General features: G+C 48.7%; 1 long non-coding RNA gene across 1 annotated transcript; it reads left to right on the top strand.

The window, feature by feature from the left end:
- The first annotated feature begins 2,337 nt into the window (after positions 1-2,337).
- On the top strand, positions 2,338-14,109 carry LOC146062749 (uncharacterized). Its single transcript, XR_014471498.1, has 3 exons — positions 2,338-3,450; positions 5,953-7,244; positions 13,301-14,109. It is a non-coding gene; the product is annotated as an uncharacterized LOC146062749 (long non-coding RNA).
- The last annotated feature ends 7,127 nt before the right edge of the window (positions 14,110-21,236 follow it).

Below are 21,236 nucleotides of genomic sequence, written 5' to 3'. Positions count from 1 at the left end.
CCCGGTGAGGAAGATCAGGCCAGCAGAGACGCCAGTGGTGTGGAGAGCCGAGCTGCCGATCGTGACGGGCAGGAGCCTGCAACTGCTTCCTGCCATCAGGTACCCACTCCCAGGCCAGCCTTCCAGCAGCCAGTCCCCAGTGCCGCCACCCCCACTGACCCTGCAGCCACTTAGCCCCAGTGCCGGCACCCCCATACTGGGGGACCCCCTCCTTTGTAACTGCACCACCCGCATCTAAGAAGGGGACCCCGTGCCTAAAGCCCCAACTTTCAGCCAGGAACCTTAGGAGAGAGATCCCAAGGGACCCGGATTCTCTCTGTGGGGTTATTGGTTCTATTCTAAGCTATACGGTGCCCAGCATATTGTCCAGTGGACAGCTCCGTTTAGTGAGGACAGCACCATCTTGTGGCCAATTCTGGAATACCTACCTCCGTCAGTAAGGAAATCCCTGTTTAGGGCCTTATACAGCTGCTTATTTGTTAAAGTTCCCTTCTACCTAAAGGATTTCATCTCTATCGTTATACGGACACTCGTGTGGACTTCACGCCCTCTCCTGTGCACAGGTAGACCGAGACTGGGCTATCCCAAGGGTGACGTCACCTCAATTAGTTAATCATACTGGTATACCGGTTAACCGATTTAGTATTTCAAAAGTATCTCGGTTGTGATTTGGTTATGTATAATGTGAGTTGAATACATGCAAAAGGTAGCCTCCAGTGTTGACGGTACCGTGTCGACTTGTCAACCCCATAGTAGCCTTAAAGCGGGGGTGTTTTACCCCGAGCACTGCCACGGTACCAGGAACACCTGAAAGCTGTAGGGTCCTAGTGGGGACGGGCAGATACTGGTTAAGTTATCTATGTCTGATACGTATTGAGATTAACCCTTCAACCATTATTGCAGTATACTGTTCCCTGTGATAGGTGCTGAGTGTTAGGACAACTGTTTGTCACTGTTACTATTCGCTGAACGTGCCTTAATCCCCGAGTACTGCTGCGCAGCAAGGGTCAGTGGGCACAAGTTGCCTTTATTTCCTAATAAATTTGAGTTGTACCGCAAAATGTTGTCCCCTTTCATTGAGGTGTCCCTCCTCCAGCCACCGGAAGACAGAAGAACGGACAAACCTGAGTCGCCACTGAAGCGGTAAGGTAAGGGGAACCCGTTCCCTTCATGCACCGGCCACCACAGGTGCACTTCAAACTGATATCTATATTGCAGTGTAAAAATAATGCAGCCAGGATTTACCCTGCACAGAAACAAAATTTTCTAACTCTCTCTGCACATGTTACATGCCTTTCAGAGTGAATCTGAATAACCCCCTATGTCATAATGTGAATTGGGGGTACGACAGATGTGTCCTCATGAAACTACCCTTTTATACCAATGTTTCCTCCATTGTGCCACTTTTTCCATAATTAGGGCCGAATTCAGAATGAATCGCTAAGCAGAGACTTTGCAAATTGAGCAGTTAACGTAACGATGGTGTATGCGTATCATTCACACTGTGCATGGAAAACAGCAACTGAAAATACGCATGGTCGTACACGCAACACAGCCGCTGTTTGACTGACAGGAAGCTGGCTTTACTGGTCGGAAACCTGACGTTGTGGTTAGAAAACAGCAGGTGTGCCCAGACAGTTAACATCAAGAGCGTCTCTGATGTCAGCAATGACCACTGCCTGTATAAGTCACAGAATAGAAAACAAAGGGGTTATTCTGGTTGATTTGCAAGGCTGCAAATTCACCCCTGACCATCGATAGGTAAAAATATCGATGGTCATCCATTGCATAGTTTAGCACTATCGATGGCCAGTTGCATTATTGCCATCGATGGCAACCATTGATGGCAATGGCAACAATGGCCATCCCTACAAAAAGCAGCAGAGTGTACCTGCTGGGGACAGGCCTAATTTCCACCAGCCACATGGAGCACAGCCTGAATGTACAGTGTGTCTGGGACTAGGGAGGCGCTGCACTCTAGCTCCCCCTACCTCTGACAGGAGGAAGCTGTCGGTTATCGCACCACAGTCAGTCTGTTCTCTAGAGAGCAGCGGCTGCTTTATACAGGTATATGACAGCTAGGCCGATGGATTGGCAGGCAGGGGTGGTTTCTATAGTTGGATCCCTCCCCCCCCCCCCCCCCCCCCCCCCCCGCCTATGCGGGTGATCTGGTCCTCCCCCCATTACCTGGAAGCAGGAGCTTCTGCAGCTCTGGGACTGTCAAACAGCAGTTTCTCCATCATGACACAGCAGGCTTGCAGGATATCTTCCAGTGACAGCTACTGCACTTCTTATACTCTGTTACATGCTTAAAAATATTGTAAATACATTTAAACTCTTCAGTGTTTTGGAGATATGTTGTGGAGAGATGTGATTTATCAGAGAATCATACCAACTTCCTACATACAAAGGATGGCTATGGTTCCTAATGCCACTAGGGGGAGCAAGTGTCACATCCATGCCGTGCTCACTAGTCTGACCTCTCTGATGCACTCTTCTAATATTGTACACATCAATTACATTGTGAGTAAGCTCTGTCCCTGCCATGTCAGCCCGCAGCCATATTGGAGAAATGTTCATGAAAAATACTCAGATCATGAGCTTTGCATGCGCCATTGACATCGCCACTGGCCACTGCTACCACCACCACCACAGGACCGCATGCCCTGTGTGTGAATTGTGCTTGCGAATGGGTGGAAGAAACCGACGTTTCGGGGCAACAACACCCCGTTTTCAAGGTGTAGAAGTGACGTCACTTCTACACCTTGAAGGCTGGGCTCAATGAGTACCTGTCCCTGGGTTGCTTCCTGTGATCCATGGCCCCCTTTAATTATTGAATGATTGAATTATTGTCTCATCTTGGCTCATTAACTCATGCCCTTTGTCTTTCTCAATTGTGAGCCTCACGTACATTCCTGCCTCATACTACCGCACATACTGTATTATTGTCCATGTCTTTTTGTTTATTTCTCATTTCATTTGCCGCTCATTATTGATTTGCCGCTCATTATTGAATTATTGATTTATTGTTTCATCATTGCTCATTTATCCATGCCCTTTTGTCCCTCTCTCTTACTTCACCAGCAAGCTTCTGTTACATTGATATTACACGCTGCCGCATTATTGCCACTGTATACATTTTTCTTGTACCTGATGTTCCGCTGTATATACTGACAGCATCCAGCCGCACATGGCCGGGTTCGCTCTCAAATTGACTGGCCTGTCTTATGTCATTGTGCAAGATGTACTGTAGTTGTGCTTTAGTTACCTCCGCTGCACATTTGCCATGCCTCTCTTTGACTTATTTCACAGATTTTTCTTTATGCAGGTTACCATAGCAACCCGCTCTGGTTGATGCGGGACGCGCTGTCTATGACATCAGCCCTGCTCACCTGGCCGGGGGAGCATGGGAACTGCAGCACGGGTGTCGGTGCGGGGTAATCTATTTAGGTAAGTGCTTTGTAACCATTCTTTGTACTCTGACGAAGGAATTAAACTTTCCAAAACTGTTAGCACCAGCTGTCACGGTGTCAGCTTCTCATTTCATATCAAGTACCTCCCTATGAGTGTCACCTGCACCGTGAAAATACTTGAGATATATATATATATATATATATATATATATATAGCATCAGTGTTGGGATGATATGTATAATACAAACGCAACATAGAAACATACATGTGTGTGCATTACATATTGCATCAGTGTTGGAGTACACTATGAAGCACCCACAATAGAAAGGGGTCCAGTTATTGGAGGCAGAATGACTAGACCTTAAGGAGAAGGTACTTTTACCAACTACCTACTGCTATATACTATACATAGCATACAGGGCCGCCATCAGGGGGGTGCTTGGGGTACAAATGTCCTGGGCACTGCCTCTCGGAAGAGAGGCCTCGGCCTATCTATCTCAAACTGCTGCCAACCAGTCACTGTTATCAACACCAGGTAGCAGGTCGCTCGCAGCCTGCCAGCACACTGTCCACCCGCCAGCTAGCCTCAGAGACTCCGCCTTCAATAGTAATCAGCGTTGCACACTGCCCGTGCCCCCAGCCTGGGAGACTCCTTCACTTAACTGTGCCGGGACATGGGTCACCTGCTGCCCGGTGCTCAAGCAGCAAGTGGAGCGCGGGATCAACATAGAAAGCCCCCGCGTACAGCACGGTATCCGGACTGATCATAGACTAACTCATGATAGACAGTCATATGGTCCACCAGTAATGGTCGACAGTGAAAAGGTCAACAGGGTCAAAAGGTCAACAGTCAAAATTGGCTTGCCGGCACAGTCTATTTTTTTGTGATGCTGATCCTATGGGGGCACATACCGGCATCGCAAGCTGTAAACACAAAGAGCTATTTGTGCTAATTTTTCTTCCGATTTTGACTATATAGTCAAAATTGGAAGCTCACATTGCACCAGTATGTATGCACCTTGTAGTCTATATAGAAGTCTTCTCAAGAAGTAAAAACAGATATCAGTCATCATGACCCATGACTTTAGATAAAATGCTTGATCATGACTAATTATGGTTGTGGTCCTTGCATATCTAATCACCTAAAGTCCTTAAAACAACTTGTATTCATGTTATTCATTACTGTCACTATATGCCATCTACTATCCACAGGAACACTATATATATATTTTATCTAAAGGCAAATTCACTCTCTAATGGTCAAAACCATGTGCACTGCAGGTGGGGCAGAAGTAACATGTGCAGAGAGAGTTAGATTTGGGTGTTATATTGTTTCTGTGCAGGGTAAATACTGGCTGCTTTATTTTTACACTGCAATGTAGATATCAGTTTGAAGTACAAACCCCACCCAAATCTAAAGGTGCCCATACACTAGTAAGATTTATCTGCAGATCTGGCTGGTTGGAACAAAAACATGGTTATGGATGAGTGACAGTTTGTCAGTTTTCCAGCATTTCCAAGCAAATGGTCAACTGTCATTTGCTCTTATCCATAACCATGTTTTTGTTCCAACCAAACAGATCTGAAGATAAATCTGCGTGTGTATGGCCACCTTTACTCTCTCTGCACCTGCACCCCACCTGAAGTGCATTTGGTTTTGTCCATTAGAGAGTGAATTTGCCTTTGCGCGTGAACCAGAATAACCCCCATTATAAGGAAATAATGGGACTGATTCAAGGGTGGAAACAAAGCCAATGTTTGCATAGTTCAGTTTTTTTTTTGTACGGTGAAAATACTAATTTTACAGGCTGTGTTTAAAAGTTGCACTGTTGTTGCTCCAAGCTTTACAACATCTCTCCCTATGTCTGTGCACAGATGAGATGTGCCCAATTTCTTGTAGTACGTTTTGTTAAAAAAACTCTCTAAAATAGCATGTAAATCCTTCCGTCTAATGGTGACATGCAGCCAATGGGGCAGACGTATTAAGTTTGGTGAAGAGTCAGGGCCGGTGGAAGACTTCTCAGCACCCTAGGCAAAACTTCAACCTACTGCCCCCCCCCCCCCCATACTTCCACCAATACCCACTTTTCAACCCCTTAAGGCATACTTGCCTAACATTCTGGAATGGCAGGAAGGATCCCAAAAACCAGGTGGTCCACCCAGCCACCCGGGAAGGTGGTCAAGTCTCCTGCTTTCCCTGGAGGTCCCCCTTTGCCATCCACAACAGAGTACAAGGAGGAGGGGGGATCAAAGTAGGTAAATATGCCCCTAGGAAAAGTATTGAGGTGAGGTCTTAGAAATTCCACAGCAGCCACCTGCATTAAGTACAACAAGGATCCTCATAGACATCAATGATTTTTTGATAGGCAGACTTGGTGGCGCCCCCCCCCCCCCAGGGCCCCGGCGCCCTAGGCAGTTGCCTAAAGCTGCCTAATGGTAGAGCTGGCCCTGTGAAGAGTTAAAGTGGAGAAAGTAGAAGGCTATAACACACCAGCCAATCAACTCCCAACTGTCATTTTTCAACTTCTTTCTCCCCAGGTCAAGGATCAGCTCCCCCAAATATGGACATACAGCCTGCTGCTTCTCCAGCTACCAGCTCTCATCTTTATTGACCTCTGCAGATACAAACCAGTCATCGTGTGTCAGGGCCTGTGCCAAGTCATCACCTACGGACTACTGTGCTTTGAGTCCAGTTTCCAGGCCATGCAGTGGCTTCAGGTTACATCAGCCATGGTCACTGCATGTGAAGTTGCCATCTTTTCTTATGTATACACTGTGGTGACAGCTGACCAGTATGACAAGGCCTTTATCTGTTGTAGAACATATAACTTGCTGGGATACACCATAGGAGCTCTAGGTGGTCAGCTCATGGGGACATATGGCCACTTCTCCTACTACCACCTGAACATTATTTTCTTGGGAAGTGCATCAATGGCTTTTATCATCGCCATTTTCTTGCTCATGCCCAGCATGAATGTGCCAAGTTCGGAATGTTTAAATGACCAGATCAAGCATAAGTGGGAACGCTGTGCACCGCTGCTGCAAGGTGGTGGTCAGGTTCCTCAAGCAGCAATGGCAGGACATCTGTGAGTGCTGTACTTCCAACACCAGATACTGGTCTATATAGTGGTTACTTGTGACAGTTGGCTCCCACCAAGCGACAGGTGCTTCCCAGGCACTCTGGGAACATCTCATAGCAAACACTGACAGTGTCTTTCTGCTTAGCGGAGATATGGAAACTGTAGCAGCGGTGCTAGGTAAAAAATAGATTACACTTTGTGGGTAATTCTGTGTCTCAATCACCCTAATCTATACCACACCCACATTGACCAGGGAGGGTAAGATCTTAAGCCCCATACACACTAAGCGATTTTAATGACGATATCGCTCATTTTGGCCCGGAGCGATATGGTTCATAATATCTTTCAGGACATATGCTCAATATCGTAATGATACCAGATGATGGGGGGGACTCACAACTGCCCCCCCCCCCCCCAGCCGCGGGCCAATGCTTGCGCCAGGCGGGCTGCAGGAACATCCCCAAAAACTGTGACGTTCCCACGGGCAGTTGGGAGGTATGTTGTCTCACATGTGCATGTAACACAGTGATATATGTCTGGTCACACTCCTATGACTTACACTACCCACTGTATCACCATGTCCTGTGCTATATAACTGATGCATGTCTCACTCCTAACCTAGGATGAACATCGCTGTGACGGTCACTAGGAGCAGATACACTTTTGTGTTTGGGTTGAACTTTGCATCCATTCTCCTGAGAGAACTTGTGACTCATAATAACTGGTCTCAATCTGGGGATCTATGATCAGGTAAGGAACACCCACAATGCATGTACAAACTATTACAGGCATTATTATGTTCTGCAAAAAAAAGTATAAAAATCTAGGTAATGATGGAGAAATCTCTGATTGTCCAGCATTAACTCTTTAACAAAACGGCACAATCTCCCACAACAGCCAGTCTGCAGAGAAAACGCCAACTTCTTGGCTTATCGCTGTAGAATAGGCCCCAGTCTACGTATTACAGATATACTGTATATTATTAAATTATAATCTCTCTACTAAAACCAGAACTTTACATTTCATTATATTGAATTTTCTCTAGTCTTCTTCTTTCAGTTTGTCGCCTGCAATTTATTATAACATACTGACAGTGATTTCCATCAGCATCGCAGTCTGGTCACTGATTGCCAAAAGGTAGAAAAGCAGCAGTCCCCCAATACTTGTGTAGTGATGTGCCCCGGTGCTGGGACTGCGCCCCTGCTCCCAACACCAGAGCAGCAGCAGCAGCAGTGACGGGGCAGAGATGGAGCTGTGTCCTCCACTGGACACAGCTTCCCCTGGCACAGGGATCAACTGTCTGATCCCTGTGCCTTCAGTCTGGGTGGCGAAGCGGCAGCGGGGAGTGACAGAGCGGCAGCGATGGGGAGCTTTTTGGGCACCAATGGAAAATGTCACCCACGGCGTTTAAACACTGCTGACGTTCGGGAACCAAACATGGCTCCTGAATCGGCGGCCAATGGGAGACGTCCACAGCGAGCCTATCAGCGCTCGCCGTGCCATACTCAGCCCCGGCGTCTGACATCAGATGCCGCCAGGAGGTCAGAAGAAGGAAGTCCCCCACCAGCAGAGTGCAGTATCGCTCCGGAAGTAGAAAGAAGAAGACAAAGCTGGAGGAAGAAGATGGCGAAGGCGGCCAGAAGTGTTCCGGTGGCCGCAGAAGAGGCCAGAAGATGCCGGGATTAAGAAAAAAAGATCTCCAGTGTCTTCTGCAAGAGGAGAAGAAGCGGCGCTGCCGCTGGCCAGGATGGGCCAGTGGCAGAAGGATAGATGATGGTGGCTCCTGGAGAGGCCAGTGGGGGTGGCAAGCAAAATAGCTAACAAAGCTCGCCCCCACTGCCTCTCCAAATGACAGGTAGGCGGCCCTTAAGCCACCTACACCACCCCTCCCTAGACCACCGAGGGTTCGGGCACTAGGCCCGTAGGCAGAGTTAGGCCCTTCCGGCCTGCGGGCACTGTTGTCGGGCCCGGGGATATTAAATTGTCGGGCCCCCCTGAGGGGCCCTTCAGGCCCGTAGCCCCCCTGAGGCCCTGCACCAGGCATTAGTCCCGTGGCCCATATAGCCAGGCGCTAGGCGATTGGGCTCATCTAGCCAGGCCCCCAGGCCTGTGCCTCTTACCAGGCCTCCAGCCTGTGCAGCCATTTTAGGCCTCCTGTGGCATGTGCAGTCATTTTAGGCCTCCTCAGGCCAGTCAGCCATTTTAGGGATTGAACCTTCTATTTAGGCATCTTAAGGCCTAACAAATACTTGGACCAAGGGTGATTTTCATCCTCTCCTGAAGGGTCCAGCCTCTGGCAACAGTGGGCTTTGCGGCAGCTCTTCCCAGGGCCAGGATTGAGTAAGGAAAAGGGAACAACTGTTCCCTACATATTGTCGCGAACAGCTATTCGTGGGCAAGGGCGGCTGTAGGTAAAAGTGAGGATAGGTAAGCAGCAAGTAACCTCCCTCTATATACGGGTTCTGTCATCTTATCTTATTGGTTATATGTTTGGTATAGTTAGTGTTGTGTTGACATGTTAGTCAATGGATGTTTAGACGTATTAGTCTTTGGTGTTTAGGCATAGTAGCCCTTAAGGTTTCAAAGTATTAGTTAACTAGCGTTTACATAGTATTGTTGAGGCGAGCGTAGTTTAGTCAGCACTGTGCTAGAAAAGGTTGTAGGACAGGGAGGTTGTGTTTTCATGCTGGACATCTCTCCCTATGTATGTGCACAGATGAGATGTGCCCAATTTCTTGTAGCACATTTTGTAGCACATAAACTCTCTAAAATAGCATGTAAATCCTTCTGTCTAATGGTGACATGCAGCCAATGGGGCAGACCTATTAAGTTTGGTGAAGAGTTAAAGTGGAGAAAAAGTGGAAGGATATAACGCACCAGCCAATCAACTCCCAACTGTCATTTTTCAACTTCTTTCTCCCCATGTCAAGGATCAGCTCCCCCAAATATGGACATACAGCCTGCTGCTTCTCCAGCTACCAGCTCTCGTCTTTATTGACTTATGCCGAAACAAACCATTCATCGTGTGTCAGGGCCTGTGCCAAGTCATCACCTACGGACTACTGTGCTTTGCCTCCAGTTTCCAGGCCATGCAGTGGCTTCAGGTTACATCAGCCATGGTCACTGCATGTGAAGTTGCTATCTTTTCTTATGTATACACTGTGGTGACAGCTGACTGTTGGCGTTTCTGCAATGGAATCTACCAATGATGTATGCAGCGGTCAGCTTCACATAAAAGATGGTCACAGGTGTTACCTTGCAATCAGATAGGATGAGTCTTGTAAAGGTATAACTTCTTTATGTATAACTGAGTAACAGGATCAATATAACATTACATAAGATCAGCATTCAGTGGTATCTTGTTCACACAAGATGTCTGCTACATGTGCTTCTCCATTCCTTCTCTTAAGACAACAACAAACAGGAAACATCAGAGAGATACAGGATTATAACAGCAGACAAACAATACATATGACAGTATATCGCCATCTACTGTCCCTCCAGTGTACATACACATGTATATGCATATGAGTGAAACCCACAGTCTGTTGCACATATTCCAACACTCACCAGTATGACAAGGCCTTTATCTGATGTAGAACATATAACTTGCTGGGATGCACCATAGGAGCTCTGGGTGGTCAGCTCATGGTGACATATGGCCACTTCTCCTACTACCACCTGAACATTATTTTCTTGGGAAGTGCATCAGTGGCTTTTATCATCGCCATTTTCTTGTCCATGCCCAGCATGAATGAGCCAAGTTCGGAATGTTTAAATGACCAGATCAAGCATAAGTGCAGGAACGCTGTGCACTGCTGCTGCAAGGTGGTGGTCAGGTTCCTCAAGCAGCAATGGCAGGACATCTGTGAGTGCTGTACTTCCAACACCAGATACTGGTCTATATGGTGGTGACTTGTGACAGTTGGCTCCCACCAGGCGACAGGTGCTTCCCAGGCACTCTGGGAACATCTCATAGAAAACTCAGACAGCGTCTTTCTGCTTAGCGGAGATATGGAAACGGTAGCAGCGGTGCTAGGTAAAAAATAGATTACACTTTGTGGGTAATTCTGTGTCTCAATCACCCTAATCTATACCACACCCACATTGACCAGGGAGGGTAAGATCTTAAGCCCCATACACACTAAGCGATTTTAATGACGATATCACTCATTTTGGCCTGGAGCGATATGGTTCATAATATCTTTCAGGACATATGCTCAATATCGTTAATGATACCAGATGATGGGGGGGACTCACAACTGCCCCCCCCCCCCCAATGCTTGCGCCGGGCGGGCTGCAGGAACATCCCCAAAAACTGTGACGTTCCCGCGGGCGGTTGGGAGGTATGTTTTCTCACATGTGCATGTAACACAGTGATATATGTCTGGTCACACTCCTATGACTTACACTAGCCACTGTATCACCATGTCCTGTGCTATATAACTGATGCATGTCCCACTCCTAACCTAGGATGAACACATACCTCCCAACTTGTGTCCGGATGAAATAGGGACACTCGCGCGGCGAAGCCGCGCGAGCGTCCGAAAAGGGGCGTATGCAAATGATGGCGCGGCTTATGCTAATTAGCCGCGACCTCATTTTCATACGAGAATAGACGCTGTGCGCATGCGCACAGCGTCTATTCTACTAGATTGGGGGGTCTCCCAACTGCCACCCCCCCGCAGACAATGCCTGCCGCGGGTGGGACAGCGGGACAGGACCCGAAAATCGGGACTGTCCCTCTAAAATCGTGACAGTTGGGAGGTATGTGAACATCGCTGTGACAGTCACTAGGAGCAGATACACTTTTGTGTTTGGGTTGAACTTTGCATCCAATCTGCTGAGAGATCTTGTGACTCATAATAACTGGTCTCAATCTGGGGATCTATGATCAGGTAAGGAACACCCACAATGCATGTACAAACTATTACAGGCATTATTATGTTCTGCAAAAAAAAGTATAAAAATCTAGGTAATGATGGAGAAATCTCTGATTGTCCAGCATTAACTTTTTAACAAAACGGCACAATCTCCCACAACAGCCAGTCTGCAGAGAAAACGCCAACTTCTTGGCTTATCGCTGTATAATAGGCCCCAGTCTACTTATTACAGATATACTGTATATTATTAAATTATAATCTCTCTGCTAAAACCAGAACTTTACATTTCATTATATTGAATTTTCTCTAGTCTTCTTCTTTCATTTTGTCTCCTGCAACTGCTATTATAACATACTGACAGTGATTTCCATCAGCATCACAGTCTGGTCACTGATTGACAAAAGGCAGAAAAGCAGCAGTCCCCCAATACCTGTGTAGTGATGTGCCCCTGTGCTGGGACTGCTCCCCTGCTCCCAACACCGGAGCAGCAGCAGTGACGGGGCAGAGATGGAGCTGTGTCCTCCACTGGACACAGCTTCCCCTGGCACAGGGATCAACTGTCTGATCCCTGTGCCTTCAGTCTGGGTGGCGAAGCGGCAGCGGGGAGTGACAGAGCGGCGGCGATGGGGAGCTTTTTGGGCGCCAATGGAAAATGCCACCCACGGCGTTTAAACACTGCTGACGTTCGGGAGCCAAACATGGCTCCTGAATCGGCGGCCAATGGGAGACGTCCACAGCCAGCTTATCAGCGCTCGCCGTGCCAGAAGGATAGATGATGGAGGCTCCTGGAGAGGCCAGTGGGGGTGGCAAGCAAAATAGCTAACAAAGCTCGCCCCCGCTGCCTCTCCAAATGACAGGTAGGCGGCCCTTAAGCCACATACCCCACCCCTCCCTAGACCACTGAGGGTTCGGGCACTAGGCCCGTAGGCAGAGTCAGGCCCTTCCGGCCTGCGGGCACTGTAGTCGTGCCCGGGGTTATTAAATTGTCGGGCCCCCCTGAGGGGCACTTCAGGCCCGTAGCCCCCCTGAGGCCCTGCACCAGGCATTAGGCCCGTGGCCCATATAGCCAGGCGCTAGGCGATTGGGCTCATCTAGCCAGGCCCCCAGCCCTGTGCCTCTTACCAGGCCTCCAGCCTGTGCAGCCATTTTAGGCCTCCTGTGGCCTGTGCAGTCATTTTAGGCCTCCTCAGGCCAGTCAGCCATTTTAGGGATTGTACCTTCTATTTAGGCATCTTAAGGCCTAACAAATACTTGGACCAAGGGTGATTTTCATCCTCTCCTGAAGGGTCCAGCCTCTGGCAACAGTGGGCTTTGCGGCAGCTCTTCCCAGGGCCAAGATTGAGTAAGGAAAAGGGAACAACTGTTCCCTACATATTGTCACGAACGGCTATTCGTAGGCAAGGGCGGCTCTAGGTAAAAGGAAGGATAGGTAAGCAGTAAGTAACCTCCCTCTATATACGTGTTCTGTCACCTTATTGGTTATATGTTTGGTATAGTTAATGTTGTGTTAACATGTTAGTCAATGGATGTTTAGACATATTAGTCTTTGGTGTTTAGGCATAGTAGCCCTTAAGGTTTCAAAGTATTAGTTACCTAGCGTTTACGTAGTATTGTTGAGGCGAGCGTAGTTTAGTCAGCACTGTGCTAGAAATGGTTGTAGGACTGGGAGGTTGTGTTTTCATGCTGGAGTGAGTACTCTTTACGTTTGTCTGTTTTCCCTTCCCTTGAGGAGGGGACTGCATACGGACGTGTAAGTCCTTTAACTAAATACCTAGGTGTGCGAGTGCCAATAGATGAAACTGGGTTTCCAATGATGACCATTCACTCAGCCGGTGAAGGTTGCGGCCACCCGTAATCCCCCACATTCAACCCGCTGTGCGTTGAACTGTGGAGCCTTCTTAACCCCAATTTTGTTCCTGACAGTACGGGCAAAGAATACCTGGAGGGAAGACCATCGTGTCCAGGTGCTGGAGTTTACCAGGAATGTACTTCATCACGGCCTGAAGGTGAGAGGTTTCGGCGCAGGTAAGTGGTCAGTATACACCTGCACGGCAGCAGGCACCACATTGCTCTGCCACAACAACCCTCTCACACCTGAGTAGGATGTCCATGCTCAGTTAGGCCCTTGCACAAAACTAGGGTCCCTTCCAGTGGGCTGGAAGCTTAAAGGCTTTGATTAAAAATGGTAATTCTTGCACCACTGAGTTACCGTGCTACAAACACCAGAGCAGAGAGCGACGCCCCAGACAGGAATGATGACCTGCATGGGTTTTGAAAGGTACCGGGTGCTAGAATGAACACTAGATCAAGATACCTTAGGTGTTATTTGCTAAAGGGTCTGTTCCTATGTTTTTATGAAAAGGATTGGAAATCACCATGTCTGAGATACCGCATTTTGAATTATTTTAAATAAAAAATAGTTTTTTTATCAACAGTGGTATTTATATAAAAACAATTGTATATTATGAGGAAAATAGCGCACTTTCCATTTTCCTATCATATATATATATATATATATATATATATACTAGGTGATTCATCGCGCCCTACGGGCGCTCTTCACACCGGCGTAAGGGGCTACGCCCCTTAATTTGTGAACATTTGTATTGTGAGAAATATGGTTAGAATTGTATGAAAGATGCCCTGTATTGCAGCTTCTGGCAGTGGGTGAGGGTCCAGCGTGGCAGCACAGGAGTACCGGACGGTGGCCCTGAGTCAGTGTCTCCTCCTACTGGGTGGGAGTTAGGGTGCATGAGAGCAGGAGGCTGGGATATGAGGCATGATAGGGGTATGTGGGCAACACAGCGTCAGCGATTACCCAGTGGTGGAAGTTACGGTTCAGGAGAGCAGGAAGCTGGGTAGTGATAGGGGTGTGTGGGCATACGGGGGACTAAAGAGGGTGGTGGACACTGTGCAGCTTCTGCCAGTGGGTGAGGGTCCAGCGTGGCAGCACAGAAATACAGGAGTCAGTGTCTCCTCCGACTGGGTGGGAGTTAGGGTGCATGAGAGCAGGAGGCTGGGCGGTAAAGCATGATAGGGGAATGTGGGCAACACAGGGTGAGCGGGTCTCCACTGGCGGAAGTTACGGGGCAGGAGAACAGGAGGCAGGGCAGTGTCCTCCCACATTGATGGCAAAAGTATTCAACATCGGCCATAAACCATCGATTATTTGAAAATCATTGATGGTCGATGGGCATCCCTAGAACTGGAGGAGGGTGGGGGACAGTATGCAGCTCCCGGCAGTGGGTGAGCGTCTCCTCCCACTGGGAGGGAGTGAGCGTGCATGAGAGCAGGAGGCTGTATAATAGTGGTATGTGGGCAAGACATTGATAAAAGTTGTGGCGCTGGTGCAGAGGGCAGTGGGGAAACCTGCAGTGCGGCAGCCAGGGCCGAATTTCCCACCTAGGGGCGGTACCTGCTTGTGGTGGAACAGGATCCCCCATTGTCACGGGGGTACGTGTAATGCGGGAGTGGGGGCCACGGTGGTCCGCTGGGGGGTGGAATTGCCGGAAGGGGGTCTGGGGGGTCTGCAAATTGCGGGAGGGGGGGTGGTGTGTGGGGATCCGCGGTTAGCGGGAGGGGGGGGGTCCGCAAATCGTGGGCGGGGGCGCGGGGGGGCTTGAATCGTGGGAAGGGGGGTCCGCAAATTGCGGGAGGGGGGTTGTCGGGGTTAGTAAATTGCGGGAGGGGGGGTTGCGGAGGTCCGTGAATTGCGGGAGGGGCGCGTGGGGTGCCGTGAGTCAAGGGGGGGTGGTGCGGGGGTCCGTGAATCACGGGAGGGGTCATGAATCGCAGGAGGGGGGGGTCGTGGGGGGGCTGCGAATCGCAGGAGGGGGGGTGTGGGGGGTTGCCGTGAATTGCATGAGGGGGGCGTGAATCAAGGGAGGGTGGGCGCAGGGAGGGGCATGAATCGCGGGAGGGGGGGTCGTGGGGGGGTTCCGAATTGCAGGAAGGGGGGTATGGGGGGTGCCGTGAATTGCGTGAGGGGGGCATGAATCGCGGGAGGGGGGGTCCCCGAATGTGTGAATTACGGGGCGGTCGCAAATCGCGAGAGGTGCCGAGGGGGCCCGCAAATCGCGGGAGGGGGGGCGCTACGGGGGGTTTCGTGAATCGCGGGAGGGGGGGTCGTGGGGGGTTGCGAATCGCAGGAAGGGGGTGTGGGGGGTGCCGTGAATTGCGTGAGGGGGGCATGAATTGCGGGAGGTGGGGTCCCCGAATGTGTAAATTAGGGGGCGGTCGCAAATCGCGAGAAGTGCCAAGGGGGCTCGCAAATCGCGGGAGGGGGGCGCTACGGGGGGTTCCGTGAATCGCGGGAGGGGGCGGCGCGAATTGCGGGAGGGGGGTCGCAAATCACAGTAGGGGGGGGTGCCGTGAATCGCGGGAGGGGGGGTCGTGGGGGGCCCTTTTAATGCCGGGAGGGGGGGTCGCAGGGGTCCCGCGAATCGCGGGAGGGGAGGATGCAGGGGTCCTGCGAATCGCGGGAGGGGGCTCGCGGGAGGGAGGGGTCGCTGGGGTCCCGCGATTTTCGGGAGGGTCGCGGGGGTCCCGCGTTTCGCAGGAGGGGGTGGTCGCGGAGGTCCAGCGAATCGCGGGAGGGGGTGGTCGGGTCTGGGACGGATATTAGACAGCACTTACATCGACAGCCATTACATCGACACCATTCGTTCGACAGCTCAATAGGTCGACATGGTTTTAGGTCGACATACCATTAGGTCGACATGTCATTATGTCAACAGCTCATTAGGTCAACAGCTCTCTAGGTCGACAGCTCATTAGGTCGACATGTTTTTAGGTCGACACTGCCATTAGGTCGACAGAGTCTATGGCGACAGTCAAAAGGTCGACATGGGTTTTTTCACTTTTTTTTGGGCCGAAATGTCGACACAGTTGACATGGACACAGTTTGAAGTGTACCGCAGCCGTTTGCTATGATTCGGGCACACTATTTTATTCTCTCACCACGCCCTAGTGGATAGTAGGGCATGAAATACCGCCTGTCGGCACATGTCGGCTCAATAAACAGTGAAAAAACACATGTCGACCTTTTGACTGTCGACATAGACACTGTCGACCTAATGGCAGTGTCGACCTAAAAACATGTCGACCTAATGAGCTGTCGACCTAATGAGCTGTCGACTTAATGAGCTGTCGACATAATGACATGTCGACCTAATAGTATGTCGACCTAAAACCATGTCGACCTATTGAGCTGTCGAACTAATGGTGTCGATGTAATGGCTGTCGATGTAAGTGCTGTCTAACAATAGTCCGGATACCGGGGTGGTCGCGGGGGTCCCGCGAATCGCGGGAGGGGGGGTTCGCGGGGGTCCCGCGAATCACGGGAGGGGGGGTCGCGGGGCTCCCGAGACTCGCGGGAGGGTGGAAAGCGGGGGTCCCGCGAATCGCGGGAGGGGGGGTGCGGGGTCCCGCGAATGGTGGGAGGGGGGGTCACAGGGGTTCCGCAAATCGCGGGAGGGGGGGTCGCGGGGGTCCCGCGAATCGCGGGAGGGGGGTCGCGGGGGTCCCGCGATTCGCGGGAGGGGGGTCGCGGGGGTCCCGCGATTCGTGGGAGGGGGGGTCGCGGGGGTCCCGCGAATCGCGGGAGGGGGGGTCGCGGGGGGGTCCCGCAAATCGCGGGAGGGGGGGGTCGCGGGGGTCCTGGCAGAGGGTAGGGATGTGCAGGAGTAATGGTGGATGGTGGCTGTGGAGTAATGGTGGATGGTGGGCGTGTACTGTAGCCCTGGCTGGGCGGGGGGAGGTGATGTCAAGGGGGTGGAACGTCATACACATGAAAGTGAAACTGTTCTACACAGGAACGTTCTCCACAGGGGTTGAGTGACAGATCTGGCTAAATATATAAGAGATATATATATATATGATAGGATATTTTCTGCCTGACGACGAAGGATTAAAGACTTCGAAACGTTGCAAATTGGTTGAGTCTACCTGTACATTTATTTGCTGAGTGCCACTCCCGCAACCTTTCTCTCTCTCTCTCTCTCTCTCTCTCTCTCTCTCTCTCTCTCTATATATATATATTTATTTATGTATGTATATCTATATTTATATATATATATATATATATATATATATATGAACTTAACTCCGTCCCCAATGTTAGGAAAAGTAAAGGACCAGCGCCATAACTGCGCCAATCCCACCCCATTGTCTGCCCATTTATTCAGGGTTCAAGAATCAGCTGGAGGCAGCACCATAGGTTCCCATTCAACTAAAGGGGTTTCCCCATAGCCAGTGGATACAGAGCCGACTACAGGGTATTCACAATGCCAGCTGCCAGTGTATTAGATTCAAAAACAGAGCAGAGCAGTCCTATACATTATCAACTTAGTGTTCACAAAACAAGAATGTGCATATCACATACGGCATGAGTGACATGTAAAGACAAGGATCCTAAGTTGCGAAGTCGAATCTGAGGGTGTGGTAATACCAAAGCCACTATTGTGCCAGCCTGGTGATACAGTCACAGCTGGTTAAATGTGGCTAGGGTGACAGATTTTTTGACCGCTGTGGGCAGGTATATAATAATAATAATAATTTTATTTATATAGCGCTCTTTCTCCAATAGGACTCAAGGCGCTTAACAGATAGAATGAATGTAATACAGTACAGAAAAGCTTTTCATAAACAACACTTAAGGGACTGAAGGAAACGCTTGAGTAAATAGGAAAGTCTTGAGTCTGTTTTTGAAGCATTCTAGAGTGGGGGTCTCTCGAACTGTGAGGGGAAGTGAGTTCCATAAAGTCAGAGCGGAATGGCTAAAAGCTCAACCCCAAGATGAATTACGGGAGATCCTAGGTACTGCTAAAAGTCCTTCATCTACAGACCGCAGTAATCGGGTGGGACAGTATGGAATCAGAAGGGCTTTGAAACTCAATAGATTGATCTTGAAAATTATTCGCCATTTTATTGGCAGCCTCGTGAAGGGAGTAGAGAAAGGGAGTAATGTGGCTAGAGCGGGTGTCAGTCCAGTTGGGTGGCTGTGCTGCTGTCTTGTCCTTTGATGTTAAGGTCCAATCATAAGGACCTCTGTTTTATCAGGATTTAGTCTCAGCCAACTGGCACTCATCCATTCCTGGAGCTCAGCTAGACAGCCATTTAGGGTTGCTATTGGGTTTACAGTGCCGGGAGCAAAGGACAAGTACAGCTGTGTGTCATCTGCATAGCAGTGGTAGACAAGGCTATGGCGCCTAATTATTTCACCCAGTGGCAGCATGTACACTGCAAAAAGCATGGGGTATAATATAGAACCTTGTGGGACACCGCATGGCAATGGCACGGATGAAGATCAGTTTACTCCAGATGAAACTCTCTGTGACCTGCCAGCAAGAAATGATTTAAACCAGCTTAGTACTGTGCCATCCAGTCCACAGAAATTTTTTAGCCACTCAATCAGAAGCCCATGGTCCACAGTATCAAATGCTGCAGAGAGATCCAGAAGGATTAAGATTGAACAGTCACCTCTGTCTCTTGCCATCAGAGGATCGTTTAGCACATATACCAGGGCTGTTTCAGTGCTAGGTATAGGTGGGACAGAGTTGTCAGTGTATCTGATACAGCAACAACTACATCGCAGTATAGACCAGACTGGGCGCTGCCATGCTGATTAGCCTCTGGTTCCTGTCTGCCCTCTGTCTTACTCTTACTTACTATATTCACCCATTGGTTCCACACGTATAAGCCTGTAACTGAGGAATCTTCAATTGGTTCCACACGTATTTGCTTTGAAATTTGTAGAAGGTGCAATGGAATCCATTCCTAGGTGCCCAAATGTCCGCCTGGTGTTAATGCAATCCAGGTGCCTCAATGACCTTGTATGGTCCACAGTGGGATGACATGCCCCTATCCTCAATAATAGTCCATCAATGAGGTGCTGGTGGAATTAGACTGTTGAACTGTCCAGAGAGTGCGGGCAAAATTGGACTGTGGACTTTGAATGTTCAGAAGGTGGGTATGCTACCCTGGTTCTGAGAGTCTTGAGGGCTGGTCTGGTTCCAATGGCGAGAATAGTTCAAAATTTGCACAAGCTTAGTGAGTTGAAGGGTGCACAGGTGTGATGGGTGGATCCAAAAGGGATAACTTTTAATGCGTTTCACTGCTTACCTGCAGATTTTTTTGAACCTTTGAAAACCACGTCAGCAAATTACAGCTGTTTTACAATTGATTAGTCTCTATGAGATTTTATGTATATTATTATTCATTATATATTATTTTTATCCATTATCAATTAATTTATAAAACTTAAATTGTTTTCATTTTCATTACCGGTGTTTAGCGCTGTCACATATTGTTTTTTTCCTGTATACCTTTTGACTGGGGGATTTACTACTCCTAGTACATTGTAACAGCAGCTTCTTGGCACACCAGCTCAACACAGAGAGCCCTCATTATATCGCTTGATATAAATTTTCTGCTCATGCTCCTTAGTCGCAATGGTGGAGATGCAGTCAATCAGTAGTAGCCAATCAGTCTCCGAACTACAGTTTGGTAAGAGGGCCACATTGGAGTAGGTGTTGGGTCATGTTTGATGTTTTGACCTTAGTTTGGACGCTCCTGTTGTAAATAGTTTATAAAAGACCTGAGGGTAATTCCAGCATGGACATAAATTAACCAAATTATGAATCATTTAAAATGATAGCGCATGGTATAGAGAGTACAGGTAAATGAAGGGAAGACGAAGGCTCGTGCTCCAAACTGGGACACTGAAACACAAACCAATGGAAACGGTAACCACTTGTATGGAGTAAATAGCTTAAACAAACAGTGTTAGGCTGGCTGCACAACTGAGCGATGGCCAATGGTCCCGATGGCTGGGCAGAATTCCCTACGGCCTGGACCATGCCCACCAGGGAGAGTTAATGAAGGATGGAATGATCGCTGTTCCGTCCTTCAATAATATGCACCTGATCGCATGCAATATCTTTCGATTGGCCGTGCAGCACGGCCGACCAGAAGACATAACATGCAACCCGTGAGAGCACGAACTAGCACGTACCCGCTAGACGACATGCATGATTGGTCATGCGGAAATGACAAATCATATACCAAAGATTTATCATTCTAAGGAGTTGGAGGATATCAGATTAAAGTCTCCACAGAGGATCAAAGGGTTGGATAATCTAGGAGTAAGGGAGGCAATGCGTTTTTGAAAAATGTATACGTTGGGGGCGTATATATGGCAAAATACTGTAAGTATGGTTTTGAATGGATCTTGAGAGAAACAACGAGAAACCATCTTTCAGGATCAAGTACATTGTCAATTACTTCATGAGGGATACCACTTTTAATAAGGATAACAATGATATGGGCTTTAGAGGAGAAAGGGCTAGAGCCTAATACCCAGCCACACTAACGTATTGAGTTTCTCAACTTCTGAGAGGACCAAATGGGTTTCCCATAAGAAAGCTAGGTAGATACCTTTCTTGTTTAAGCACATGAGGATTTTTCTTCTCTTCACATGGGAATTGAAACCGCCAACGTTCAACAAACCATTGTTTAAATCTGACATAATCGCATGTGGAGAGTGTAAATACGCATTGTTGTCTGAAAAATGAAAAGGAGGTTATGGAGGAAGAGGGAAGAACATTGAGGGAAAAATACACCACACAGGGGAGACATAGAACAGACAAGGACAGAAACATATAAATTCACCATCACGATATCACTATAGGTTAGAAAAGAATGAGAGAAAATTGTGAGGTACAGTGATATCAAGCTTCTGGCTTAAATTTAAAACTGTAAACAATAAAAAATGAAGACGTAACAAGGATCCGAACAGAATATAATAAACCATGGAGGAGAGCTCTGCAAGACTAACCAAAGTTGTTATGCTGGCCATACA

This window comes from Crinia signifera, chromosome 3, assembly GCF_055691185.1.
Source record: "Crinia signifera chromosome 3, ASM5569118v1, whole genome shotgun sequence".
Taxonomy (NCBI): Eukaryota; Metazoa; Chordata; class Amphibia; order Anura; family Myobatrachidae; genus Crinia; species Crinia signifera.
The sequence above is the reverse complement of the archived record's forward strand: the minus strand, read 5'-3'. Positions and strand labels throughout refer to the sequence as shown.